The following is a 21,241-nucleotide window of genomic DNA, read 5'->3' as shown; positions in this document are numbered from 1 at the left end:
CCCATCTGTAATTTCCCCAGCATGATGTGAGCAAGCTGTTTTATCAAAGGAAAAGAGAATAATTCTGAAGTGGATGATATGGTGCTTCTCAATGGGGTAATGGAAGAGGGCCCTCACATACCAAATGGGGGTGGAGAGATGACTGGAAAGAGAGAAAAGAACTGAGCAAGGTAAACAAATGAGTAATAACAGTAACAAAGGGAGGGATTTCTGGTTCAAGGCATCAATAATTGGTCACCTTCAAGGAGTCGGTCAATCGTATTTATTGAGCGCTTACTGTGTGCTGAACACTGTACTAAGCGCTTGGAAGAGAACAATACAACAGTGGAACAGACACATGCCCTGCCCACCAGGGGCTTATAGTCTAGAGGGGGAGGCAGACATTAATATAAATAAAATTACAGATATATACAGAAGTTCTGTGGGGCTGGGAGGGGGGTTAAATAGAGGGAGCAAATCAAGGCAGTGCAGAAAGGAGTGGGAGAAGAAGAAAGGAGGGCTTAGTCAGGGAAGGCCTCTTGGAGGATATGACCCTTTATTAAGGATGGAACACCTTAGTTGTAGTAGTAATAATAATAATGATAATATAAAAATAAATATGCTGATTAGAATCAGCTTAGCCTAGGGAAAAGAGCCTTCAAAGGACCTGGGTTCTAATTCTGGCTCTGCCACTTGCCAAGCATGAGACCTTAGGCAAGTCGCTTCTCTTCTCTGTGCCTCAGTTTCCTCCTCTGTGAAATCAGGATCAAATACCTGTTCACCCTCCTATATAGACTATGAGCCCCAGGGAGGATAGAGACTGTGCCCTATCTGATGAGCCCATATCTGATTAGCATGCTTAGAACAGTGCTTGACGCATAGAAGATGATTGATTAATGCACTGAAAATAATACCAATAATAACAGTTACGGTATTCGGTAAGCCCTTTCTCTGCCCTAATCATTGTGCTAAGTGCTGAAGTAGATTCATTCACTCATTCAATCGTATTTATTGAGAGCTTACTGTGTGCAGACCACTCTGCTAAGTGCTTGGGAGAGTACAATGCAACAATAAACAAGACTCTTTCCCTGTCCACAATGATCTTACAGTCTGGGGAAGGGGAGGAGGGGAAGCAGACGTTAATATAAATTAATAAATGACAGATATGTCCAAGTGCTTTGGTGCTGGGAGGGGAGAAGAACAAAAGGAGCAAGGTAAAGCTACCAGAGGGAGTGTGAGAAGAGCAGTTGGAGGCTTAGTCAGGGAAGGCCTCTGGAAGGAGATGTGCTGTCAATAAGGCTTTGAAGATGGGGAGAGTAATTGTCTGTGGGATTTGAAGAGGGAGGGCATTCTCGGGTAGAGACAGGACATGGCAGAGGGGTAGACAGCAAGATAGATGAGATGGAGGCACAGTGAGAAGGTTAGCAATAGAGAAGCAAAGTGTGCGGGCTTGGTTGCTGTAGGAGAGTAACGAGGTGAGAGTAGGTGGGGGAAAGATGACTGAGAGCTTTGAAGCCGTTGGTGAGGAGTTTTTTTTTGGTTTTGGGGTGGGGTTTTTTTGTCGTGGAAGTGGATGGGCAACCACTGGAGGTTCTTGAGGAGTGGGGAACATGTCCTGAAAGTTTCTGTAGAGAAATGATCTGGGCGGCAGAGTGAAGTACGGACTGGAGTGGGGAGAGACAGGAGGCTGGGAGGTCAGCAAGATAAAATACAGTGAGCTCAGACACAGTTCCACTTCCATATAAGAAGGCTCACAGTCTAAGATGGGGAGAAAATAGATATTGAATTCCCATTTTACAGATTCATTCATTCAATCGTATTTATTGAGCACTTACTTAAACTTGGAATGTTTAAGGAAATAGATCTCACGTGGGTCAGGAACTGTGATCCATCTGAATGCAGTGTGGCCTAGTGGAAAGAGCACAGGGCTGGACGTCAGGAGATTTTGGTTCTAATCCTAGCTTTGCCATTCATCTGCCCAAGTAATCTTGGACAAATCCCTTAATTTCTCTGTTTCCATTTCCATTTCCTCATCTGTGAAATGGGGATTCAATATCTGTTCTCCCTCCCTCTTAGTCTGTGAACCTCTAAGGGAAAAAAGTCTCTCTTCTCTGATTATCTCTTAACTACCCCAGGGGGTTTGACACAGTTCTTGACACCTTGTAAGCACCCATCAGGATGGACATGATGATTCTTACCTCCAAGAAATCCAGTATGCCAAAATCCAGATAGGTACCGCCAAAACACAAAATGGCTTTGAGAAAGCTTGGGTGTGGCAGATCGTTATGAATCATGTGAAACCAATCAACTTGCAGCTTTCTGCTATTCCCGATGAAAATTTTATAGACCATAGACTTATTGCACTGCTAGTAGAGTTGTATCTCAGAGGGACACTTCTAAGATTTCTCTTGTCGGATTGTTACTTGGCTAATTGGAAAAGCAGCTCAAATAACATCATTCTTTAATCTCTATTGATCTCCTTAAAACAATGGCTATTTAACTGATAACAAACCCTCTTAAATGAGCCTATTAGCTACCTTTTAACTGAGATTCTCTTCACCCTATAAAGCTGTTCGCCAAATCTACCTTCGTTTAGCCGGCACCTTTAAGTGGTGTGAACCTCTCCCTTATTCTCAAGGATGCTTTAACCAGTTTCTTCTGAGATAATAATGGTAGTGGTGATATTTGTTAAGTACTTACTTTGTACCAACACTCTGGTAAATGTTGGGGTAGAATCTGATCAGTCCATGTCCCACAAGAAGCTCCCAGTTCTAAGTGGGAGGGAGAATGGGTGTTGAATCTCCATTTTACAGATAAGGAAACTGAGGCACAAAGAAGTTAAGAGCTTTGCCTAAGGTCACACTTGCCTAAGAGCACAAATTAGAACTCCCACACCCCTCTCACCTGTTTTAAAACCATAGAACATTAGAGCCTCATTGTTCCCTGATTCATAGGAATGTGGTCAGCAGCATTTTAAAAGTTCAACCAGAAAGGTGGTAATATTTATTTATTAAGCACCTTCTTGGTGCAGCATAACATACAAGTCATTTGGGAAATTCATTATAAAGGGAAGTGTGTTCTGCCTAGAAGGAATGTTCTAATAGAACATCTTGGCAACACACTGGATTGAATTTAAAGAGGCAAAACAGGTCTGCCTTGGGAAGCCAACTCTGCAGTAATGAGTCATATCTCTCCTGTCCTCATCAGAAGGTGGTGAGCACCTGCTGTCTGCCAAGCCCTGTCTTTGGCACTTCAGGATACACAATAGAAGTGGAAGACACAGACCAACCACCCCTAGAGGTGATGAGTTTATAATTACCTCTTACTCTCAAAAAGTCAGTGGAACAATGTGGTAAGAATCGAAAAACTGTCTCCTTTCTAAAACATTTAATTTTTTTCCATTTTTCTTTAATATCCAAAAATCACTACGCCATTTGGACTCGTGCTCTGGGACACCTTATTTTCTGATTTGTGTTGTCCATTCTTTATTGTGTCCTGTGATGAAAACTTGTATGCAAATCCAAAATTCTAAAATTCAGAACACTTCTGCTCAGGCAGATAAATTACAATTTAGCACTTTGGCAGCGTGAGGTTTTAGTTGTAGTGCATCCTGCCCTCAAGGAATAACATAGATTCCCTGGAAGCGGATGGGGCCCTTTTTCCACCATTTGCAGCAACCTTGGTTGACCAAGGAGAAACTAAGGTTCATAGGAATTTTTCCTCAATCTGCTGTTGTCCTCATCTGATTCACATTAGGCAGGCTCACTGTGCCCCTGAGAAAACATTTAACCTGAACAGATGGGCTTCTATAGGTGAGTTGTCTGGGGATTTTATGACATCTTGAGGATCTTAATATCTCTTTGAGGTAAAATAAGAAATGACTTCATGATTTCCTTAGTCTAAAGTGAGGTCCTGTAATCTCCATAAAACCAGAAATATCTTGATATTTGATGGTTCAATCACAGAATTGTTTCCTAAGGCTACTCAGTTCTTCAGGTCAACCTTTGTAAGAAAATAGACAGTATACAATCCCCTATGAACTCTGGATCCTTCCCCTTTATTTTGAGACTCTTTTGCCCTTAAAATCCTTCTTAAAATCCATTTTGCCTCCTCTCCATTTCACTCCATTTCATTGCCTTCCCTTCCTAAATCTCTCCCTTCACTCATCCCTTTCAATCAATCAATGACATTTATTGATCTGTTACCGAACACAGAGCACTGTACTGAACACTTAGAAGAGCGCAATGCCATACGGTTGAAAGGCATGTTCTCTACCCACAAGGAGCTTACAATCTAGAGGAGGAGCTGGACATTAAAATAAATTACAGACATGTACATAAGTGCTGTGGGAATCTGTGCTTATCTGCTAATGATCTCTAAGGCTGAGGGTGGGGTGAATATCAAGTGCTTAAGTCAATCCATCAATCAGTGGTATTTATTGAGAGCTACAGTGTGTAGAGCACTGTGCTAAGAGCTTGGGATAGTACAATACAACAATATAACGGACACATCCCCTTCCTACAATGCTCTTGCAATCTAGAAGGGGAGACAGACATTAATATAAGTAAATTATAGATATGTATATAAGTGCTGTGGGGGGTTGAATAAAAGAGAGCAAGCCTGGGAGATGCAGAAAAGTGTGGAAGAAGAGCGAATCAGGGCTTTGTTAGGGAAGGTCTCATGGAGGAGATTTGCCTTCAAGAAGGCTTTGAAGGTGGGGAAAGTAATTGTCTGTCAGATATGAAAAGGGAGGACGTTCCAGGCCAGGAGCAGGATGTAGACAAGAAGCCAGTGGTGAGATAGATGAGATAGAGATACAGTGAGCAGGTTGGCATTAGAGGAGTACACTGTATGGCTGAGTTGTAGCAGGACAGTAGCGAGGTGAGGTAGGAGGGGGCAAGATGGTTGAGTGCTTCCAAGTCAGTGGTAAGAAGTTTCTGTTTGATGTGGAGGTATATGGGCAACAACCAGAGGTTTTTGAGGAGTGGGGAAATATGGACTGAGTGTTTTTGTAGAAAAAATAATCTGGAGATATGATTTTAGCAAAGCTTTGAAGGTGAAGAGCGTGATGGTCTATTGTATGTGATGGTCTATTGATCTCCAGGCCAAAAGAATGATAAGCGTAAGGAGTAGGTGCCAGATAGACAAACTTGAGATAGAGTAGGTTTGAATTAGAAGAGCTAAATGTGTGGGCTGGATTGTACTAGAAAATCAGCGAGGGAAGGTTTCTACCCAGTGGGAGAGCTTTAAACCCAGTGGTTAGGAGTTTCTGTTTTCTGAGTTAGATGGGTAAGCTTTGGAGGTTTTTGCGGTGTGGGGAGACATGGGCCAAACTATTTTCAGGAAAATGATCTGATCATCCAAGTCAAGTGTGGACTGAAGTGGGGGAGGTCAGTAAGGAGGCTGAGGCCATAACTGAGGTGGAATAGGATCCTTGGATCAATGTAGTAGCAGCTTCAATAGAGAGGAAAGATTCTCGATATTTGTGAAGGTAAAAATGATAGGAGTTGGGGACAGATTGAAAATGTGGGTTGAATAAGTATGATGAGTCAAGGATAATGTCAAGGTAATGGGCTTGTGAGACAGGGAGGTTGGTGGTGGTGTCAAAATTACGGTAAAGGCAGGGGGAGGATACGATTAGGGTGGGAAGATGAGGTGTTCTGTTTTGGGTAGGTCAAGTGTGAGATGTCAGCAGACATCCAAGTAGAGGTGTTGCAAAAGCAGGAAGAAATGCAAGACTGCAGGAAGGAGAGAAGTCAGGATTAGGGAAGTAGATTTGGGAATCATCCATGGTGAGATTCTAGTTAAAGCCATGGGAATGAATGAGTTACACTTACAACAGAAGAATTGGCTTTATAGCATGGATGAGCTTTGGTAGGATTGGTGGACATTTTGCGTGGTGGGAAACATATTTGCAGGCCTGCAAAGCAGAGTGTTGAAAGTCTTCTTCCTGGAGTTGAGGACTTGGCCTCTGACATCAAAAAATGAGAACCCAGATGACTCGTTGGGAATTCAGTTTTTATCAGCTAGGTGCATTTGCTCTGCATTTTAAGCAGGTGTTGAATGGCAGCGGTCGACACGACAGGGTCGATGTTTCCCATGTGTCTTAAACACTAGTATTTATTAAACAACTTCTCTATGCAGAGCACTCTAGTGATCCTATATGGCCCCTCAGCTCAAGGAAGTTTGGAACTAATGGGGGAGACAAGAGATATATTCAGACTACAATCAATCATACTTTTTGAGTACTTATTAATACTTACTAAGCACTTGGGAGAGTATAATATAACAGAATTAACAGACACATTCCCTGCCCATAACAAGCTTTCAATCTGGAGGGAGGAACAGACGTAATAATAAGTCTGCTATGACATAATGAGCTTGCAATAATCAGGTTTGCCTTAATCAGGGGATGCTGACCAGAGGCAGGGCTACAAGGAAAGGAGGATGTGAAAGTCTCTTCTTTTGGAAGTGATTCATCAGATTACTGTAAGGCATAGTTTTTCAGTCCTTGCCCTTCCACTGCAGATATGAACAACAGAAACCTGGCAATTAATCAGTTCCACCCACTCTTTTCCAGGCTGATGAGACCATTCTATAAACAGGTGTCGTAAATGTTAAGGTGTCAGAATGAAATGGTATTCATTCGTTTCCACTGAAAGTAGATGAACTAATGAGACAGATTGTTATCCCTGTGACCCAAAGTCTACTCAAACATGGCAAGGGTTGGAATGGGAGAGTCCATGTCCGTTACCAGGAATTGTGAGTAATGCACATGGAACAGCATTTTTACTCTACTACTCTTTCAGGTCTTAAAAAAGGATCTGGGTTCTCTGATAATAGATGATTTAAAAGGAAGATTGTAAGAGTCTTGAGGGCTGATTCGTGCTTAATTGTTTTCTTGTACTCTCCCAAGCATTTAGTATAACGCTCTGTACACAGTACCATGGATTTATTTATAGGTAAGGAGAGGACAACGTGGGTAAAGGTGCTGCATTTTTCAGGTTATCTCAATTTTAGTGGCTACTGGAAAGGGCATGCTTTTTGGAAACTGCTAGCTTTTTATTTTGTTTTGTTTTTCCAGTGAGGTCCCTAATTTATTTGATTGTTAGTTCTTGCTGGGGAGTGAGGGGGAAGAGATAGGCACTTTTTGACAGGAAATTTTAATGTTTTGGTGTTTGGCTCAAATCAAACTTTTAAGTAGCAGCACAGCTCTCATGAATATCACCCAGGAAGACAGGACTGGAATTTTGGGATGCTTGCCACTTAGTAAGCCCTTAGCAAGAAAATACCACAATGACACTCTGTTAAGTCTAATGCAAGCACATTGATCTAAGAGAGTGTGTTCAGTGTTTTCCATCTTCCATTCCTGTTCTCTTTCCCTTTCTCTCACTGCCTCTCAGGGGGGACTCTCCAAAGAGTCCAGCCTGGTTGTTGGGTGGAAGAAGGGAGAAAGAAGAGAGAGCAACACAGAGTCTCAAAAATCTTGAGAATCAGATGTCAGTCAAGCACTTCTAGCCAGTCAAGCACTGCTAGGGCAGAATCTCAGAATATATTTGCACTAGCTAGACCTGATGTTTTTTGTTGTTTGTTTGTTTATGGTATTTGTTGAGCACGTACTATATGCCAGGCACTGTACTAAGTGCTGGGTTAGATACAAGCAACTCAGGTTGGACACAGTCCCTGATCCACATGGAACATACAGTCTTAATTCTCATTTTACAGATGAGATAACTGAGGCACAGAGGAAGCCAGGTCCTCTGACTCCCAGGCCAGAGTTCTTTCCACTAAGGCACGCTACTTCTTTGCTTACTGTTTCCTTGCTTCCTTTGATTTTTTGATTTTTGATTTTCTTTGCTTTCGATTTCCACTGTGATTAAAAGCAGTGTGGCTTAATGGGAAGAGCACGGGCTTGGGAGTCAGAGGACGTGGGTTCTAATCCCATCTCTGACACTTGTCTTCTATGTGACCTTGGGCAAGTCACTTAACTTCTCTTTGCTTCAGTTACTTCATCTGTAAAATGGGAATTGCTAATGTTGGTATTTGTTAAGTGCTTACTATGTGCAGAGCACTGTTCTAAGCGCTGGGGTAGATACAGGGTAATCAGGTTGTCCCACATGAGGCTCACAGTTAATCCCCATTTTACAGATGAGATAACTGAGGCACAGAGAAGTGAAGTGACTTGCCCACAGTCACACAGCTGACAAGTGGCAGAGCTGGGATTTGAACCCATGACCTCTGACTCCAAAGCCCGGGCTCTTTCCACTAAGCCACTCTTAAGATTATGAGCCCCATGTGGAATGACCTGATTACGTTGTATCTAGCCCCATGCTTAGAACAGTGTTTGGCACATAGAGCTTAGTGAATACCATAATAATTGTTATCATTATCATTACTCTTGATTGAGCAGCTGATTATTGACCTATAATCATATTCATATTAATAACCATCTTCCCCACTAGACTGTAAGCTCATTATGAGAAGGTCGTGTGTCTGCTAACTCTCCCGTACTCTTCCAAGCGCTTAGAACAGTGCTCTGCATCTAGTAAGCATTCAGTAGATACCACTGATTGACTGCTGATCTGTAATAGAAAGGAGCAGAATAAAATTATCCAAATATTAGCTGGCAATATATGAGAGATTACAAGGCAGACACACTCAATCAGTCAGTCAAATCAATGCTATTTATCGAGTGTTTCCAAACTATGGTATTTGTTAAGCGCTTGCTATGTGCCAGGAACTGTTCTAAGCACTGGGGAAGAATACAAGCAGATCAGGCTGGACACAGTTCTTGTCCCACATCGGACTCACAGCCATAATTTTCATTTTGCAGATGAGATAACTGAGGCACAGAGAAGTCAAGTGACTTGTCCAAGGTCACACAGCAGACAAGTGGTAGTGCTAGGATTAGAACCCATGAACTTCTAACTCTCTGGCTCAGGCTCTATCCACTAGGCCATGCTGCTTACAGTGTTCAGAACACTGTACTAAGCACTTGGGAGAGTACAATACAACAGAGTTGGTAGACATATTCCCTGCTAAAAGGGGAGACAGACATTGATATAATTGAATATATTACAGATATGTACATAAGTGTCGTGGGGCTGAGGGTGGGGTGAATGCCAAGAGCCCAAAGGGTGCAGATCCAAGTCCATAGATGAATCAGAACGGAAAGGGAATGGGGAAAACAGGAGTTAATCTGGAAAGGCGTCTTGGAGGAACTGTGATCTTAATAATGCTTCTAAGGTGGGGAGAGTGGTGGTCCGGTGCATATGGAGAGGGAGGGAATTCCAGGCCAGAGGGAGAATGTGGGAAAGGGGTTGGTGGCGAGATAGAAGGGATCAGGGCACAGGGAGCAAGCTGGTGTTACGGGACTGAAGTGCGCGGGCTGGGCTGTAGTATGAGATCAGGGAGGAAAATTGGGAAGGGGCAAGCTGATTGAATGATTTAAAGCCAATGGTAAGGAGTGTCTTTTTCATATGGTGTCCGATGGGATACCATTGGAGGTTCTTGAGGAATGGGGAGATGAGGATGAAATGGTTTAATAGATTCAAAAAAACACTCAGACTCCATGAAATGTTGTTACCTGCCATGAATTTTGCCCTAGGCAGACATAGATCCACCAGTAAAATGCAATTAAGGAATTTAAGCGATTTATAGGTTTCAGTGAGAACTGCATTCTCTCTTCAATTCCTTCCTCCTTCGATGCATCATGGGACTTCAGATAAGTGACTTAATCTCTCTGCACCTGGGTTTCTCCACCTGCAAAGCATGGCTGCCCATAATTGCCAATGACCAAACCACAAGGTCGGTATGAAAAAAAGAATGCTGAATCACGGTTTAAAGTCTGCAAAATTTGGTGCATGTAGTCAAGAATAGCAGTTGTAGAAAACAAGTAACATTTGGGGATCTTATAGTGTTTTTTCCTTTGCTTCACAAATCTTCACTCATTCTTTTAGATCCTGAGAACATTTCTGATTATAATAATCATTCATTCCTAAATATCAATCAGTGTATTTACTGAACACCAAAGGTGCACGAAGCACTTGGGAGAAGACAGTAAATGTAAACAATATGCTCCTTACCCAGAGGAATAAGCCTAAGGAGACATTCTATGTGTCTCAAGCCCTCTAATCACCAAACGGAGCTGTCTTTCCTGTGTGATAACACCACCAGTCGCTGGAGATTAGTGCTGGGAATTTCAACAGCTGCATACTTGCCTGAAGCGATCATGCAGAAGGAAAGTTCTAGGCCCATCTATGGAAGTAGATCTACAAGGTGGGCGGTGTGATGGGGAGACCAATACTCACCTCTCCGTCAGGAGTGAACAGACCTCTGAGGTTGAGAGTGGGAAGTTGTGTCAAGTGCTCAAGTAGAAAGAGATGGGCCTAGGGGTCAGAAGTCCTGGGTTCCACTCCCCGTTCTGCCTGCTGGTTGACCTGGGGTAAGTGAAGCAACTTCTGTGTGCCTCAGTTTCCTTATCTGAATAAATTACTAGCCTTCCTCTCCCTTAGATAGTGAGCCCCATGGGCAACAGAGATTAGGCCCGACCTAACTTTCTAGTATCCATTCCAGTGCTTAGCACAGTGCTCGGAGCTTAGTAAGTGCTTAATGAATCCCGGGGTTGAGCTGAGATGCTAAGCATCTAGAGTAGGCGAAGCACTACCTGAAGAGATGGGGGAGTAACGATTCTGAGGGAGGAGGCGGAATGGCTTCTTGCAACATATCTCATTTAGGAAGTCGGTTTTATAAATGGGCAGTTGACAGTTGGAAGGAACCACAAACTGCCTTAAAATGAAGCACTGATGCATCTGGCGGCTGCTTTAACCTCTCTTCCAAATCAAATCCAGAGAGCCCAGGGGGCATTTATTGGCTCCCAAATGATGATGGATTTTCCTTCCACACAAGACACTGTTGATCGGTTTTTCTACCATCACTGCCAACTTGAGAGAAAAGAGCACACACATTCACACATATACACATATTCAAGTACGTGCATGCCGCTGACTTCATAGGAATGGAGAAGCAGCGTGGCCTAGTGGATAGCGCATAGGCCTGGGAGTCAGAAGTACCTGGGTTCTAATACCAGCTCTGCCACCTGTCTGCTGGGTGACCTTAGGCAAGTCACTTCACTTCTCTGTACCTCAGTTACCTCATCTGTAAAATGGGGATTAAAATGGGGACACAGACTGTGTCCAACCTGATTAGCTCGTATCTACCTAAGTGGTTAGTACACTGCTTGGCACATAGTAAGGGCTTAACAAATACCATTAAAAATGAGTAGGCTAGTCAAAATTCAGTACTTGACAGTTGACCAAAAACAAATGAATAAATAACCCCTGTTGTGAGAGAGACAGGGAGCTGAGTATCCTATTCTTGATCTCTTTAGTACCGTTGGTACAAATCCATAACTCCAGCTAGCAGAGATGATTTTAGAAACGTGGGAAGGAGAAGGGGAGAGGGTGGGAGGAAATCAATCAGTTATAATTACAGAGCACTTACTGTGTGACGAAGCCTATGCTAAGTGTTTGGGGGAATATACTATAACAGAGTTTTTTAGACATGTTCCCTGCCCACAGTGAGTTTACTGTCTAGAAGGGGAGGCAGACAGTAATATAAATAAATAAATTAAGTATATGTACAAAAAGGTCTGTGGGGCTGAGGGAGGGGTGAATAAAGGGTTCAAATCCAAGCACAAGGGTGATGCAGGTGATGCAGAAGGGAGTGGGAAAAAGATGAAATGAGGACTTAGTTGGGGAAGAAGGAAAGGGTGGGGGCCGGGAGAGGGAGAAGGGAATGGTACACCTTCAGAGAACCTGGCCGATTTGTCTAGAAGGAGAAGGGAATGGTACACCTTCAGAGAACCTGGCCGATTTGTCTACTCATCTGCTCAGAGCAGATGCTCACATCCCCAGTACTTTAGGAGAAGCAGCATATACTAACGGCAAAAACACAGGCCTAGGAGTCAGATAACCTGAGTTCTAAACCCAGCTCGACCACTTGTCTGCTGTTTGAGACCTTGGGTAAGTCACTTTACCTCTCTGTGCAAGTTTCCTCATCTGTAAAATGGAGATCCAACACCTATCCACTCTCCTACTTAAACTGTGGGATAGTGACGGTGTCCCACCTGATTATTTTGTATCTCCCCCAGTGATAATAATAATAATAATAATAATAATAATACTGGTTACATGCTTACTGTGTGCCAAGTTCTGTTCTTCATAGAGTGCTTGGCACACGGTGCTTGACGAATACTAATAATTATGATGATGATTATCATTAGACATTCATTTGTATTTGAAAAGCTGGGGCCTGCTCATAGTGCTTTACACCTCTCTGAACCCTGGACCGCTAAAGCTGGGAGAGACCTGGATAGGTCATGTGATCCTGCCCCCTCAGAGGGGTGAATGACTTTGCCCTCGGACAGTGACCGGTAGTTTGAGAGGATGAGGGGAAAGGGAAGGGCAGCTCCCTCATAGTCTCTCCACCCCGCTCCTCGATCACCTCAGCTTGGGCAGGGAATGTGTCCATTAAATTGTTTTATCATACTCTCTCAAGCGCCTTTTACAGTGCTCAGTACACAGTAAGCACTTAATAAATGCGATTGAATGAATGAATGTCCAGGAAGGGCAGAGTTCACATTTTAGAGCTTACTTTCATCGGGGAATGTGTCTGCCAGTTCTGTTATATTGGGAAAATGATGGTGTTTGTTAAGCGCTTACTATGTTTCAAACATTGTTCTAAGCACTAGGGTAGATATAAGGTCATCTGGTTGGACACACTCCTTGTCCCCACATGGGACCCCATTTTACAAATGAGGGAACTGAGGCCCAGAGAAGTGAAGTGATTTGCCCAAAGACACAGAACAGGAGAGTGGCAGAGTTGGGACTAGAACCCAGGTCCTTCTGACTCCCAGGCCTGTGCTCTATCCACTAGGCCATGGTGCTTCCTAAGCTTTCCAAGATATTATACTCTCCCAATCGCTTAATACAGCTTTCTGCACACAGTAAGCACTCATTAAATAAGTAACATTGATTGATTGATTTACTGAGGGGAGAGGACCAGCAATAAGCAGGGTCTTCATCGCCCCTCCCCAAACTCAGTACCAGGAGGCAGAGTAGAGTTAAAATCTTTACAGGCCGGGAAAGAATCCCAGAAGCAGATTTAACCAAAAGCCCTAAAGCCAACCCCAAGCTAATCTAAAATTTTCTCCGAGAATGATATTTGGGCCTAGGGATTGGGGAAAAGGTGTAAAATAGTGCCTCTGATTAGTCTTCTCTCGAAAAGGATTTATCCCACGGCGTGTAACCCGATATTATTTAAACACAGAAAACACAAAATAGATCACCATGAAATCATACAACGGCTAGCTTTACAGCAGTATATGTGGAGAAATAATTGTACCCATGCTGGCAGGCAGACAAGCCAAGTTACACCCGCTGAAGAAGCTTTTAAAATGCAATACACCGCCTACATCGGGAGCTCAGCTCTGATGCCGTGTAAGCCCCACTCCTGTGACATTTAAGGTCCAGCTCTGAATTTAAACGGAAATTAATAGGTGGGAATGATCTACTGAATAAACTGGGACCCAAGAACTCCCTAGTCTATGTTGCTTCTTCTCCGATAAAGTGGGGATTCTCAGGTTGGCAGCTCAGAGCAATCATCCCCACCAGTCTCTGTAGCATGGAATCACCAACTCCCTTCTCTGAGAAGCCCTTACACTCCCGGGCCAGAGGAGCATTGGGACGGGGGCCTGGAATTGGAGAAAAATTGAAGACAAGTAATTCCCATATGTTCCTTTACCCTGTAAGATCATTTTTTCTTTGTTTTTGTGTTTTTATGTTATTTATTAAGCACTGTACCAGACACTGTATTAAGTGCTGGAAGACCACGGGTCTGGAACTCAGAAGGACCTGGGTTCTAATCCCAGATCCTCCACTTGTCTCCTGCGTGACCTTGGGAAAATCACTTCACTTCTCTGGGCCTCAGTTACCTCATCTGTAAAATGGGGGATTAAGACTGTGAGCCCCATGTAGGACAGGGACTGTGTCCAACCCAATTGCCTTGTATCTACCCAGTGTTTGGTACAGTGCCTAGCACATAGTATGTGCTTAACAAACACCACAATTATTAATTACTAGTAGACACAAGCTATTCAAGTTGGACCCAGTTCAAGTGATTTTCCCAAGGTCACACAGGAGACAAGTGGAGGAGCTTGTGAAGGCCCAAGGTCACATAATAGACATGTGGCCGAGCAAGGATTAGAACCCATGTCCTCTGACTCCCAGGTCCAGGCTCTTTCCACTAGGCCACACTGGTGTCAACCAACTCGTTATATTGTACTCTTCCAAGCATTTAGTACAGCATCTTATACAGAGTAAGCACTCAATACAAATCACTCATTGATCGTTCCAATTTGTACATACCAAGCAAGCTGAGGCGAGGTGATTGTATTCACTGAAGACAAGGATGCAATCACAATCCTACTGTCTCATGTTGCCAGGCAATCAATCTACAATATTTAAGGAGTGTCCCATGAAGGCTGTAGTTTCTTGAACATTGGAAGAAGGAGGCCCTTGGCATTGTGTTTTTTTTTTGTTGTTTTGTTCTATGGTACTTGATAGGCAGTTATTATGTGTCAGGGACTGTTTAAAGCTAATCAGGTTGGACACAGTCCCTGTACCACAAGGGCATCACGGTCTTAGTCCTCATTTTACAGGTGAGGTAACTGAGGCACAGAGAAGTTAAGTGACATGCCCACGGTCACACAGCAGACAAGTGGAACTGGGATTAGAACCCAGGTCCTTCTGACTCCCAGCTCCTTGCTCTATTCACTTGGCCACGCTGCTTCTCTGGTTTGGCCAGTCAGAAGGAGGACAGAGGAACTTGATCCGGCCAATGACTCAGAGGTGAGAGAATTATGTATGGGAGATTGGGTAATTTGGGCTTGAACTGAGATGTAACAAGAAGAATGTTAGGAACAGAAAACAACCTGCCCTCCTTCACCTTCCACCAGTGCAGGCTTGGAAGTTCATGGTCATCATCAGTGATATTCATTCATTCGTTCATTCAATAGTATTTATTGAGCGCTTACTATGTGCAAAGCAATGTACTGAGCCCTTGGAATGTAAATTCGGCAACAGATAGGGATAATCTCTGCCCAATGACGGGCTTACAATCTAATTGGGGGAGACAGAAGGACAAAAACAAGATAACATAATGACGATAAATAGAATCAAGGGGATGTACATCTCATTAACAAAATAAATAGGATCATAAAAATCTATACAAATGAGCACAGGGCTGAGGGGAAGGGAAGGGAGAGGGGGAAGAGCAGAGGGAAAGGGGGCTTAGCTGAGGGGAGGTGAAGGGGGAAGGGGGAGGAGCAGAGGTTGGAGGGGGAGCAGAGAAGGAGCAGAGAGAGCAGAGGGAAAAGGGGAAGCTCAGTGTGGGAAGGCCTCTTGGAGGAGGCGAGCTCTCAGTAGGGCTTGGAAGAGGGGAAGAGAGTTTGGCGGATGTGAGGATGGAGGGCATTCCAGGACAGCGGTAGGAGGTGGGCCGGAGGTCGACAGTGGGATAGGCAGGAAAGGGGGACGGTGAGGAGGTGAACGGCAGAGGAGCAGAGCCAACGGGGTGGGCAGTAGAAAGAGAGAAGGGAGGTGAGGTAGGAGGGGGCAAGGTGATGGAGAGCCTGCACCAAGCACTTGGGAGAGTACAATGGAACACAAGCAGACTTTTCCAAATGGACTGTGAAGGTTCTCTCGGTTCAGAACCAAGCAAGTTGAGCATGAGAGAAATACCAAAGGAGAAGTTTGGAATGTTATTACTGCTGAACCCTGGAAGGCTAAGGTTATAGGACATACAGCTCTAGACTGTAAGTTGGTTGTGGGAAGATGCACTTGTCTTCCAGCTCCGTTGTACTGTATCTCCCAAGCGCTTAATACAGTGCTCTGCGCATAGTAAGCACTCAGTAAATACCACTGATTGATGCAGTATTGTCTTTGGATCTGAAAGCACATTCACGTTTTATTATTATTACTACTACTACTAATAAATAATAAGTATGGTATTTGTTAAGTGCTTACTATGTGCCAGGTACTGTTCTAAGCACTGGGGTAGATACAAGATAATTGTGTTGGATACCATCCCTGTCCCACACAGGGCTCACAGTCTTAATCCCCATTTTACAGATGAGGGAACTGAGGCACAGAGAAGTGACTTTCCCAAGGTCAAACAGCAGAGAAGTAGCAGAGCCGGGATTAGAACCCATGACCTTCTGACTCTCAGGCCTGTGCTCTATCCACTGGGCCGTGTTTATATACCCGGGACCTGAAGAAATGTCTTTGAAGAGTGCTGTTTAGTAGCACCCAGTTTGAGCATTCCAATAGAAGACATGTGAGGACATAAAGCACTAGTCACTTCATCTCTGAGGCTTGAGCTTCCTCCAGATCCAAGACGTACCCAAAATTAGAACCCCCACCAAACTCCCTCCCCATGAAGAAATTGTTTTTTTCAATATAATTGTCTTGGACTTTAGTCTCTTCAGCAAAGCACTGCCTATTTGAAAAGCTTCAAACTCATCAATTTGGTGTTTATGTGGTAGGAAAAATCTGTCACAGAAGAGCTGAAGGTTAAATCTCTAAAGTTACACTTGAGTTACAGTAGCTTAGGCTGTTCGATGAGGTGTAACCTTCAATTCCCAAACAAAATGGGGGAGACCAGGAAGTACAAATTAAGATCCCGTGTATGAATCAAAGCTGTTCTTTCATTCTGTTTTAATATGCCAGCCACAGTCTGGCTGTTTATACAATTAGGTTTAATTAATCACAGTCCCCCTGTTTAGTGAAATACCGTGATTGGTGCAGTAATTAAAGAGTAGCAGCGTAAAAGGAAAGGTCATTTTAAGTGGGATCAGGTGGTCAGGAGGCTGTATTCATAGTCAGCCAAGTTGGGATTGGGAAAAATAAATGTTACAGAGTGAGAACTGTGGAAAAGAAGGTTTCAGGTATTGTCCTACTCTATAGTCTACTCTATAGCCCTACCCTGTCCTCCGTCATGCCCCTCCCCACTTCCCCCCATACCCTCCTCCACCTCCCACCATACCCTTTCCACTATCAACTGTGCCCTCCTCCATCTTCCACCACATCTTCTCCACCTCCCACCACGTCCTTCTTTACCTACTGCCTTCCCTTCCTGCACCTCACATCGAGCCCTCTTCTACCTCCCCTCATGCCTTCCTCCACCTCCCACCATGCCTACTCCACCCCCGCCATATCCTCCACCATTACCTCTTCTACCTCCTGCCATTGCCCCCTCCACCTCTCACCATGTCCTACACCACCTTTGTCATGTTCTTCTCTAATCCCAGCTCCGCCACTTGACTTCTCTATGCCTCAGTTACCTCGTCTGTCAAATGGGGATTAAGACTGTGTGCCCCACATGGGACAACTTGATTACACTGCATCAACTCCAGCGCTTAGAACAGTGCTTGGCACATAGTAAGCGCTTTACAAATACCATCATCATCACTTCCTGCCATGCTCTTCTCCACCTCCTGAGAATACAATAGAGTACTGAGTTATTTTATCTGTAATTTCTTTATATTAATGTCTGTCTCCCCCTCTAGACTGTAAGTGTATTCTGGGTAGGGAACGTGTCTACCAACTCTGTTATATTGTACTCTCCCCAGAGCTTACAGTACAGCACTGTGCCCACAGTAAGCACTCCAATATGATTGATTAGATTTGATTTGATCAGAATCGAGTTAGAGATGATTCCTGCCCTCAAGGAGCTTGCGATCTAGGTGGAGGAGACAGGCAGCAACACGATTTCCAGAGAGGATGAAGAAAGAAAAAGGTATAAGGTATGTGAACTAATCACCTCTCAGGGTCGCACCTGGAAAGTTTCCAGAACTCTACCAGTCTCGACTACAGGAGGAAGAGTCAAGCAGAGGCCTACCCATTCCATTCTTAGCTTGGGCAGTGACTAGTGATTGGAAGGAAATATGCTACAAGTCAAAACTCACCTATGCTGGGCAGCAGAGGCATGGGAGAGAGTCAAGGGCGGAGACTCGGGTTTACTACGTGGAAGGAGACAACGGTAAATAACTTCCGTATTTTCACCAAGAAAGCTCTGTGGATCCACTACCAGAACGATTGTGGATGGAGGTGGGGCATGGTGGGAGAGATGTGTCCATGGCATCGCTATGGGTCAGACACGACTCGACAGCAAAAGACAACGTGTGAAGTAATGCTGACGTCAAGGGAGGTGAAAGATATGTACAAAAGTGCCACGTGGGTTGTGAGTACTTTAGTGTTTACATGGTGCGGACATGGTAAAGTGGCCTTTAGAGAGCAATAACCTAGGCATGGAGGAAACTGCTCAAGAAGCCAGATGGGAAATCCGTGGCTGATTTCCGTCTCCCAGCGATAAAGAATGTCGTTAAGCACCACTGCTCAGAAGACTTCAGCTCAATCCTGGAAGCTGCTGAATATGCCATCTGTGAGTCTTCGGAAAAGCCCGCTGGCTGTTTTGATCCGATTTTCTCCCTCAGTTGTATTTGCAAACCATCAGCCGGTTTGCAGAAATGTCGACATTCGGCAGTGACCCATGAGACATCGGGGCACTGGCCCAGATGGAACCGGGAGCGTCGAGAAACTGGATAGAGCCAGTGAGGACAAAGCCAGGTTGTGGACTGCTTGTTAGTGGGCGGTGTGACTGCCTTTAGCTGTGTGAGACAAAAGCGGAAGACCAGGGAAATGTCATTCCGAAATCATCAGGAAAGGAAAGCAGAAAACAGATGTCTAGGAGAAGTCTGAGACTTTGAATGTTTTTCTTTTTACAAAAACAGCATGATTCATGTTCTGTTTCATTAGCTTGTTCAGAGATCGATAGCTTGCTTTTGTAGAGGAATTGAACAAACCTTTGAGAAGCAGTGTGGCCCAGTTGAAAAATCATGAGCGTGGGAGCCGGGCTCTGCCATTTGCTTACTGCATGGCCTCATACAAGTCATTGAACTTCTCCATGCCTCAATTTCCTCATCTGTAAAATGGGGATTCAATACCTGTTCCCCCTTCTACTTTAGAGTGTGAGCTCCACATAGGACAGTATCCGACCTGATTAATTTGTATCCACCTCTGCGCTTAGTATAGTGTTTTACATTGTCAATCATATTTATTGAGTGTGTACAGTGTGCAGAAAGCACTTGGGAGAGTACAGTACAACAGAAAATGGACACATTCCCTGCCCATAGCAAACTTACTGTCTGGCATTTACATTCCACAAATGTTATTGTCATTATTAGAAAAAATAATATGTAGTTTTATGAAAAAATATCAAATGAGCATTGACCTACACAAATCTACTTAGAAGTTTGGAGAAGAAAGGGTTCAAGCCAGTCCTTGAAAATGTAGATTTATTCAAATTACCAGAGCCTGTGGCAGGCACATTAGGGCACTTCAAGCCTTGGCAAGGGGTAGTGCAGAATCACTGGTCGTTATTTTGGAACATTCCAGGGGATCGGACTAATAGCCTCTGACCAGAAAAGGGTAGCTGTGGTTCTATCTTTAAGGAGGATAAAAAGGAAAACTGGTAATTATCGACCAATCAGCCTAATGGCAATACCGGGGAGGATTTAGAACAAATAGTCAAGAAATCAATTACTCTCACTTTGTGTAAAGTATCATAGATCAATCCATCAGTTCATCAGTGGTATTCATCTAGTTGGTCAGTAGTATTTATCGAACACTTTACTGTGTGCGGAGCACTGTACTAAGCTAGTGCTGACTGTGTATTCTGTACTGTTCTAGGCTCTTTGAAAAGTACGGTACGACGGAGTTAATAGATGTGATCCTTGCCCACAATGAGCTTACGTTCAGCTACGGGCATGCAGACGGACATTAAATTAGTCGATCAAATGATCAATCAATTGTATTTACTGAGCACTTACTGAGTGCAGAACACCATACTAAGCACCCGGGAGAGTACAATATAACAGAGCTGGTAGGTATGTTCCCTGCCCTTGAGGACCTTATAATCTAGAAAGCGAGAGGGAGACATTACAATAAATAGAAACATAAGTACAAAATAGATATGTGAGCCCGTTGTGGGCAGGAATTGTCTCTGTGTGTTGCCGAATTGTATTTCCTAAGCACTTAGTACAGTGCTCTGCTCACAGTAAGCGCTCAGTAAATATGATTGAATGAATATGTACTTAAGTGCTGTGGGGCTAAGGGTGGGGCAAATAAAAGAGTACAGTTCCACGTGCAAGAGTGATGCAGGAGGGAGTAGGGGAAATGAGTGCTTAGTCATGGAAGGCTTCTTGGAGGGGATGTGATTTTAGGAGAGTTTTGAAGATGGGGAGAGTGGTGGACTGTCAGATAATAATAATAATTAGGGTATTTGTTAAATGCTTACTATGTACCAGGGAAAGTACTAAGCGCTGGGGTGGATAAAAGCAAATCGGGTTGGACACAGTCTCTGTCCTACTTGGGGCTCACAATCTCAATCCCCAATTTACAGATGAGGTAACTGAGTCTCAGAGAAGTGAAATGACTTGACCAAGGTCATACGGCAGCCGAGTTGAGATTAGAACCCTTGTTCTTCAGACTTCCAGGCCTGTGCTCTCTCTACCACGCCATGTTGCTTCTCAAAGCAGGGGGTGAGTTTCAGGCCCAAGGGAGAATTTGGACAAGGGGTTAGTTGTTTGTCAGTTGAGATAGAGGTACAGAGAGTAGGTTGGTATTAGATGCTATCTAACTGGCCTTCAGGAAGGTTTGTGGTTTTCCCCTTCACCATCCGGCTCCTTCAAGTTAGGGAAATGCTCAGCAGGTTTGAGGTGAGTGTCCATCTGGAAAGGACACCCTAAACACTGTCCATTTCTGAGCTCTCTTCTGTGCAGTACTTTTACTGCAGCCCTGTTTATCCAGTACAAAGAGCAAAGCGATGGAAAGTATGAAAGCTGGTTCTTGTCTGCAAGTAGGAGGATCTCTGCTGGGGATTAGGCCATCATGGGAGAAGATTTCTGATCACAGAACCTCCCAGGGCCTTCTGCAAGGTGGACAGGCACGGCAGGAATCCTGAAAAATAAATGGACCTGGATATAAATAAAATAAAATAAATGGCTAAAGTGGGTTCTGAAACCCTCAGTGGCTACCAAGGCAATTTACCTGCTGGATTATGGTGCTAAAGCTGTTGTCCTTTGAGCCACAAATAGGTCCCACTCATAAAAAGAAAACATTTTCCTACGCACTTGGCAATGTGT

General features: G+C 44.0%; 1 protein-coding gene and 1 non-coding gene across 3 annotated transcripts in view; both read left to right on the top strand.

Annotated features, from left to right (window-relative positions):
* Positions 1–21,241, top strand: part of GALNTL6 (polypeptide N-acetylgalactosaminyltransferase like 6) — a 772,653-nt gene that overhangs the window by 287,669 nt on the left and 463,743 nt on the right. The gene's annotated exons all lie outside the window — the stretch shown is intronic.
* On the top strand, positions 17,857–17,994 carry LOC114815726. The gene has a single exon (XR_003763529.1). It is a non-coding gene; the product is annotated as a small nucleolar RNA SNORA7 (small nucleolar RNA).

Source organism: Ornithorhynchus anatinus, chromosome 12 (assembly GCF_004115215.2).
Source record: "Ornithorhynchus anatinus isolate Pmale09 chromosome 12, mOrnAna1.pri.v4, whole genome shotgun sequence".
Classification (NCBI taxonomy): Eukaryota; Metazoa; Chordata; class Mammalia; order Monotremata; family Ornithorhynchidae; genus Ornithorhynchus; species Ornithorhynchus anatinus.
The sequence above is the reverse complement of the archived record's forward strand: the minus strand, read 5'-3'. Positions and strand labels throughout refer to the sequence as shown.